This window comes from Manacus candei, unplaced genomic scaffold (assembly GCF_025592945.1).
Source record: "Manacus candei isolate 608988 ecotype Guabito, Panama unplaced genomic scaffold, ASM2559294v1 h1tg000093l, whole genome shotgun sequence".
Classification (NCBI taxonomy): Eukaryota; Metazoa; Chordata; class Aves; order Passeriformes; family Pipridae; genus Manacus; species Manacus candei.
Window position 1 is genome coordinate 3840846 of NW_026138141.1, and position 8777 is coordinate 3849622.

At 40.6% G+C, this 8777-nt stretch overlaps 1 long non-coding RNA gene across 1 annotated transcript; it reads right to left on the minus strand.

Annotated features, from left to right (window-relative positions):
- Positions 1 to 313: 313 nt before the first annotated feature.
- LOC127461003 (uncharacterized) lies at positions 314 to 7402 on the minus strand. Its single transcript, XR_007899950.1, has 3 exons — positions 7311 to 7402; positions 1154 to 1419; positions 314 to 525 (listed from the first exon to the last, which is right to left on the minus strand). It is a non-coding gene; the product is annotated as an uncharacterized LOC127461003 (long non-coding RNA).
- Between the last annotated feature and the right edge of the window lie 1375 nt (positions 7403 to 8777).

Genomic DNA, 8777 nt, shown 5'->3' on the forward strand with positions numbered 1-8777 from the left:
GTAGGAAAGGCAGGCAGGCAGGAAGGTAAGGAAGGGAGTGGTAACCTATATCCTACTGCCAGCATCCTGCAGGTCCTGCCTGTACACACACAGTAGGTCACAGGACAGTGCAGGGGGACTGGACACAGCCTCTTGAAGTCCTGCTGCGTTCTGACAAAGGTATCACATGTCAGCATGATCCAAAACCATATGGAGGTCAGGGCATACTAATTAGCTGTTACATCTCAAAGCCAGTCAAGGCACAAAAGTCAGTAGCCTCCTCAAGCCATAGGTCCCCTGTGCATGGAAGGTTCTGGTTTGACTTTGGCTGGATGGCACAGCTAAGTGTGTGGCTCCTCGAAGCTGACCCTTACAGGAGGAAAAGTCTATTGCCAAGATGCAAAATTAGAAATTCAGGGGGTTTTAATGTTCTTGAAAAGGGCTGTGGTCAGCCCAGTTGTTTCAGTATCATGTGAGCAGTTCTAAGTGAAGACTCCCAAATGGCTCTGATGCTGTTGTGTGGTGCTGTCATCCCGGTGAAGGTGACTGTTGGGGAAAGAGGAATGGTCAGTCACATGAGCAACTCGGAAGCGAAGGTGCACTTTGACTAGACAGCACTGAGAAAGATGGAAGCTTAAAGAATAAAACAAAATCCTTTTTTGACTGATGCACTTGCCAGGGTTGACTGAAGGTGTCAGTCCCAAACCTGCAACTGTGGATTAGTACAACAGTCTTGACACAGTGCTTTCTCTTCCCTGGGGTGAATGGTAGTACAGTAGTCTCCCTTTTTCACGTCATTTCTTCTCAACCCATTATGCTACTTGCTAAGAATGAATTCAGACAGAGAATCTGTGCATTTTGTAGGATTAGCTGGAGGTCACAGGGGTTCTTCTATGGAAATAAATGCCCCAAACCTGCCCGATCTGCAATGAAAGCATAGTTACTTGTTCTGTGTCCGTCACCAAGAGTTTTATCACCTTCAGAAGCCTAACCCTTGAGACAGGGTATGGATGTCTGTTAACCTGAAGGTCATAAACTCTTTAAATAAATAATCATTCTTTCAAAAATCTTCCTGAAATTCAGTGTAATCTGAAGCAAGAGAATTAACCCACTCAATCACATGCTGAGCTTGTTTTTGTCAGCGTGTGCTCCTAATCACTTATCAATTACTTACCTAAACTGGAGGAGCAGATACTGAAGGTTGCTTTCAAGGCTGCATTGTAGGGGCCCTATAAAGCCGACAGTTGTGAATGTCCATGGGTGTGGGGGTTTTTTCTCTCATTTAAGTGGATACATTAGAACATTATAAAAAGGTTCTTCATTTCACCTAGACTCCCAAACAGTTTCGCTTTACTGCTTCTGGGCAGGGTTTATTTCAGTTGTCAAAAGCCAGCAGATGATGCTTATGATGCAGATAATTGCAAAGAAAAAGAATTCTTGCTGAAATAAAAAACAGAGAAAATTTGGGTGATCATGGGTGCAAAATATTTTTTGATTTAAAACTAGGTTTCATGTTGGTACTACACTGAAATCCTTTCCTAGCTGTTCCAGTATGCTTTGAATTATTTTAAAGGCTAACAGCATATCTTCCCTGTTCTTCCAATATTATGTACATCTTTTCTGTGTGCAGTTGTATCATGTCTGCTATTTTTCATATAAACATAGTGTGAAGTGATGTGGATAACTGCTAACAGGTAGAGCAAAGGTTTGATCAATGTACAATCCTAAAGTGTGTTCCTTAGTTTGCATAATTATATTTAATTAAATCATACAGAATGTATGCACCACTTTGATGTGCTGTGGTGACCAGTGACAAGTGAAATTCCCTGCAGGAAAGGGCCTTTGAGAGTGTCTGAGATCCTATAGGGAAATCAATGACATTTTAATCTGAATTAGACATAGTTCCTGCAGAGAGGAATCTAAGCAAGCCTACAGAAAACTGCTGATTCTTTTAGTAAATAAGAAATTTTTCTGCTTCGCTATCATAGTACTGTGAAGATTTTCTGATGGAAACTTGCAAATGGATTGTTTGATATAGAAGGTATTTGTATATTTTTAGATGAAAAAATGTCAGTTTAAATTTTATATCAGGTTAAATACAAGCAATAGTAAGATTAATCTTTTTTTATATCTGGTCTTTTGAAGATTAAAACCAATCCATGCATAATCCCTTGCTGGTAGACAGAAAGCATTTTAAAAATGTTCCTTTAATTATCTGAACACTAGGACTTGCACATTGTATAACATCATATGATCTTATCTAAAGTATTATTAATAGATTACTCTGTTAGAAAATGCAGGAAAATCCCTCTTTGTAATTTCCCTGTGTACTTAGTTCTCTATACATTTGAAAATTTGCCTTGCTTGTTCATAGAAATAATATAAAACCAGCATGTTTTGCATGTTCAGTCAGAGTCAATACTCCTAGTAAATAAACTCTCACAAACAGAGCTTGTTGGGACAAGCTTTCTGATTTTTGCACCATTTTTTTTTGTATATGGAAGACTGTGTTGTGGAAATTGTCAGACTTTCATACAGAAAGACCTTTCATAAGAACAATACAACTTTTTCTGAAAAACCTTTGTATTTTTCTTTATTTTCCCAGTTCTTTAGATGATCTGCTAGGAGTTAAGCTTTTATATGTCTTTCCTTAAGATTGTCAGCAAGCCAGGAACCCCAGATGCCCATGTTCCCAAGCTCTGGGCAGATCTACCATGTACGCACAAAGTATTGTGTATGTTTTCTGGTGCCTATGATTCCATGACAATCCTGCCTTGTATTTCTGCAAGATCTGGCATTTTTGACACTCTCTCCTGAAATCTCGGATCACTGTTCTCTTGCTGGGCTTCTTTTCCATGAAGTATCACTACTCATTGATCAAAATTATTTTTTAAATATTTTATGAGGATGAAATCTTAATATTTTGTCAGATCACTTGTGAACTAGGTGCTATAATTTAGTTGCTCCTCATCTCTGGAAGGCACATTTTAAAAACTACTCACAAATAAAGAATAGTTGCTGTTTACCCCTTATTTCCAAACTTGTTGGTTTGGAGTTGGTGTTGGCTTTATGATTTTTTCACTGAACTTCACTGCAGGAAGTAGATGTTCCTAATGATTCATGTAAACTGCGGGATATAAAAATCTGGGGAGATAATGCAGCCTCTTGAAAAGAGCATGTTTCCACATACTTGGTCTTCCTTGCAGGACCTTGAGGTCCACCTGAAGGGAGGTGACAGTCCCACTTTACTCTGCGCTGGTACAGCCTCACTCGTTTTTGATCAGTTTTGGGCACCTCAGTACAAGAAGAGCATCAGACTATTAGTGTGTGTCCAGAGAACAGCACCTAAGATGGTGGAAGGGGTTGAGTGCCTTCTTTGACTCAGTCTTAACAGAAAGACAGGTTATCCCAGGGCAGTCAGCCTCCTGAGCTGATAGACAGGGATAGGGGGCAGAATACATCCCCTGTAATTCAGGAGGAAGTAGATAGTGAGCCTCTGTTCCACTTAGATACACATAAGTCTATGAGACTGAATGGGATTCATACCTCGGATTCATCCCAGGGTAGTGAGGGAGCTGTTGGAAGAGCTTGCTAAGCCAATCTCCGTCTTCTTCATGTTCAGAAGAAGAACCTGGGAAACTACAGGCCTGTCAGCCTAGTCTTGGTGCCTGGCAAGGTTTCGTATCATCTTCAGTGAGATCACAAGGAACACACAGGACAGCCAAGGGATCAGGCCCAGCCAGCATGGGTTTAGAAAAGGCATGTCCTCTCTGACCAACCTGATCTCTTTTTAGTACCTCATGATCATGTCTAGTGGAAGGTGGAAAAGCTGTGGATGTAGTCTACTCAGACTTCAGCAAAGCCTTTGACATCATCTCTGTCGGCATACTCCTGGAAAAGCTGGCAGCCCATGGCTTGGACAGATGTAGTTCTTCACTGCGTGAAAAACTGGCTGCATGGCTGTGCTCAGAGAGTGGTGGTAAATGTTTCCATATCAGGTTGTCAGGTGGTCACTACTGATATCTCCCAAGGCTCAGTATTAGACCCCATCCTGTTCAATATGCTTATTAATGATCTGGATGAGAGGATCGAATGTACCCTCAGTAAATTCATGGAAAACACCGTGTTGTGGGAGTGTTGTTCTGGTGGAGGGCAGGAAGGCTCTACAGAGGGATCTAGACAGGCTGGATCAATGATCTGAGACCATCTATGAGGCTCAACAAGGTAGAGCGCCATTTCCTGCACTTAGGCCACAACAACCCCATGGAGCACTATAGGCTTGGGCCAGAACTGCTGAAAAGCTGCCCAGCAGAAAAGGACCTTGGGGTGTCCATTGACAGCTGGTTAAACATGAGCCAACATTGTGCCGAGGTGGCTAAGAAAGACAATGGTACCCTGGCTTGTATAAAGAATAGGATGGCCAGCAGGACTAAGGAAGTGTTTGTCCCCTTATACTCAGCACTGGTGAGGGTGCACTTTGAATCCTGTGTTTAGTTTTGGGGCTCTCACTGCAAGAAAGATATTGAAGTGCTGAAGTGAGTCCAGGGAAGGACAACAAAACTGGTGAAGGGTCTAGAAAGTAAGTCATATGAGGAACTGCTGAGGGAGCAGGGGTTGTTTATCCTGGAGAAAAGGAGGCTCAAGGGTGACCTTCTTGTTCTCTACAACTACCCAAAAGAAGGTTGTACCAAGGTGGGTGTTGTCCTTTTCTCAAGATAGTGACAGGATTAGAGGATATAACCTCAAGCTGCACCAGGGGAGGCTCAGGTTGGATATCAGAAGGAACTTCTTAATGGAAAGGATTGCTAAACATTGGGAGATGGTGTAGTCACCCTGCCTGGAGGTGTTCAAGAAACTGGACATGGCACTTAGCGCTGTGGTTTAGTTGACATGGTGGTGTTTGTCAAAGGTCTCTTCCAACCTGAATGATTCTGTAATTCTGTAATCTATTTGATGTATATATATGACCAGTCTTCGCGAACGAAGATTTGGGAAAGGTCTTTTACCCTTCGAGCCTGCGCAGTGGATTTTTTAGGTGAGACACAGTGTGCGCTGAACTGAGCCCACCCTTTAATCCTGAGGTTCATCTGCCGGGGCCGAGCGAGCTTGGACAGTGGCAGCGAGGTCCTCAGGACGTAGGTTTGTTTAGAGTGACCTTCTCTTAGATGGATGGCCTTACAGGGCTGACGAGCTCCTTCTGCTCGGAGGGCTTCCCTGACCGGGAATCGAACCCCGGGCTGCGGAGGTGAGAGCGCCGCATCCTAAGCACTAGACCACCAGGGGGCCCCCGTATTTGATGTAATACGAAGCTAACTGACTGTTTCTAACATCTTGACTTCTTTATTTCTTGTTCCATTTAATTTACAGCTGAGGTTTATCCCCACATTTAGCTATGCAAATTCAGCAATTCTTTTTACACTGTCACTGAGGTGAAGAAAAGATTAGGTTTTCTTCCATAGGAAATAGCCTGATCTCCAAAGAACTTTAATCTTGCTACTATGTTATGTTGGCATTACTGAAGATCTGAATGATCTGATTTGGGCTTTAGTGGATTTTTCTAGACATAGGATGCTCTTTTTAGGAGAAATGACAGTACTCATTCTCTTGACCCAGCCAAATGCTTTCTTTACTTTTCCTTATACCCCTGTTCCTGAAACTGTTTGAAGAAGGTGTTAGTTTTATTTCAATACAGTCACTACAAGAGGACTAAAAGCAAAAGTATCTGAACATAAAAAGAGGTTCTGTACCTCATTTTCTTTGTTTTATGCTTTTATGAATGGTAGATTTTTGTCGCAGGGTATCTGTCGAAGGCCTTGGTCTGAGGCGGGATGAAAGACACAGGACACACACACACTAGGATGATCAGACACTAGGATGAGCCAGAGAGATGTCTGCCTGCCCAGCACAGCAGGTAGCTTTTTATTCAGTTCTCCAACTTCTATTTTCCCACACATATATAAACATATTCTTACAACAACATCCAGGAATGCGGCACCTGCGCTCAGCCACACAGCTCAAGGCTGTGTCCATGGGAACTATCTAATTAGCTCCACTGCTCTCATGGAAAACAGCCCAACACTTTATAATATTACAAAAACCTCAAACTTCAGTTGTGAGTCTGTGACTTCACCCCACAGACTTCGGGTTGTGTTTGAGAACTAACGCATAGGAAGTCTAAAACACAAAGAATTGCAATGTAAGAAAATGAAAGGACAAATGTGTGATCAGTTAGTATTCCCTTTATGAAAATCATAGTGATGAACTTTATGACACTTCAGAAGACAAAACCCTAACATCCAAATGGATAAAACTTACTTCTGTTTTTTGGGTAAAATTCATCAACCTGCCAGTTGTTTCAATAAATAAATATAACAGCAAAAAACAGGGCAAATTTGGCCTGTTTTTATTTTCAACCAGTGATGGTTTTTTTCACATTCCAGTTTCTTGATTGGCTTATTGAACTTCTCATAATGCTTGGAGAAAACAAACCCAAATCGACACAAGGGAAAAGCACAGCATTTTTAATTACTTTTCCCTCAGTAAAATACCTAGAATTATATCACAAATTCCTTTTTCTTTTTTTTTTTTTTAGCCCATGTGTTTTTGTTTGTTTTTTTTCTAATCAGAAGGAGTTTTAACAAACCTATAAAAAGACATTGACAAAATAGAAGCTGTTTGAAGAGTCCCTTCACCCATTCTAAAAATTGACAGTTTTATGCATAAGGCCAATAAGAAAGGCTTTTTCTGGACTGCTGACAGGGAAAACATGTACCTATATGCATTTTTTTCTTCTCAGATATCCCCATTCTTTACTAAATAATCAAACTTCTGCCATTCTAAAGTCATTAACTGCCCACTTTTTGTGCCAATGCCATTTGTCAGGGGCTGGCCTTCCTAACAACATGTCACTTTTTTCCAGGATGGAAGAGCATAGCCCTAAACGAATATAACGTTCTGTGACTTTTTGGGGCATTAAAGTCAGAGATAAATGTTTACATGCTGTATTCAGAAATGATGTGTCAACAATGTGATTAACCTATTTGGACAAACCAAGAATTGGAATTCATGCAGTGTCAATACATGGTTTACTGTTGAATTGATAGCACTGCCTGGAAATGCTGTCTGTACTGTTTGATGAGCACTGGTATAAACGCAATCTCAATCCCATAGAACTTGCAATCTAATATGAAAAAAAGAGCCAGTAAGTGATTACCGCAAAGGAGGAAGGGTGGCAAGAGCAAACCTGAATAGTTCTGTGCAGTTTCATTACAGTCTAAATCAGTTTCTTTTCCTTAAATAAATGAATTAAGTCTCTGTCAGACTGAGCTTACCTGGTATGATTAGTAGTTGATTCCTTGTAGACCATGCAACTGTGATGCATAGTTGTGCAGGGATTGACAGGAGAATGTGATATGGCATGGTTTACCATAGGAATTAATACCATGAAAGAGAAAAGGAGACTGTTATGTACAGAAGCACAGGAAGAGTTGTGATACCACTGAATACTTAGTCACTCAGGGGTTTACCACTATGGACCTGAAGAGAAAAGCAAAAAAAATTGATTAAACAGAAAGGTTATAGTTGTGAAGGGCATGGAAGGTGGGAATGAGATATTTGCATATGATGCTATGGAAAATCAGGAGATAATAAAGACATTTAGATAGGAATAATATAGAGTGACAAGCAAAGAGGATGCTCTTAGGTGATGCATTTTGGAGGGATTGAAAAGTTCCCAACTTGCATAATGACATCTTAGGGATGAGCACTTTGAAGGTCAAAGGAACATTTTTATCTGTGAACCTTCTGATGCCCATGAATTACCCCCAAACCAACAAATTCACCAGGGTTAAAATAAATTTCCTCAAGGTCAGCACATCCTACAAATAGAATAACATATAGACTTTTTTGGCTAATATGATCCCAAATTAGCACATTATGCAATATATGAGACTGCATACTTAATGCATTGGAGGGAAAAACAGATTTAGTTTTTACATGATTAAATAAAGTCAAAATAAAACTGCTTTAGAAGAATGAATAAATGATTCATTACTTTGTGTCTGATATTTGTCAAAAGGCCAGGGAGATAATGACTTTGGATTTTCCTGCAAGGACCATCAATGGTTTTGGCAGATATCATGTTCAGAGCTTGGCTTTGTTTCAATGGATACACGTGATGGCTGTATTTGTGTGTAATGCAGTGCTGTAGGAGTGAATCTAAAGTGTAGAACACCGGCTGAAGAGAATTCAAGGACCATGAAATAAGTATATCAGTAGAGTTTATTTCAGGATCCCTGTTGCCTGGTCCAACATTTCCAACGTCCACCAGTAACCCAAACACATTGAGTGTGCTTCTGGAGAGAAAGAAACCCTGTTCAAGTGCTTTATAACTGCTTGATGATGCGAATCAGAACACAGTGAGTGACCCAGAGATCTGAGTAAAAGGTGTACCCATGATTTAAATTGAAGAAAGACACAGACATCACACAGATTCACTGAGAGGTATTTAGCTCTGACTCCCTGTTGGACACTTTATTTTCTTCCCTATAGTTCCGACAACTTGCTAAATCTGCACAGAATCACAGCCCTACTATCAAGCAGCCTCTAGGCACAAGCTGTAGGCAGATCTCCTTGTTCCTTTAGAATATGTTATTACAAATGCTAATTTCACCATTCCTGCATATGCTTGATGAAATGATTAAGAGAACTTCATAGACACTAGCCAGGAAACACTAATTTTGGAAATTATTTAGTCTCTGGAAATAAGCAGAAGCATGACAGACAGCATTATGCTACCA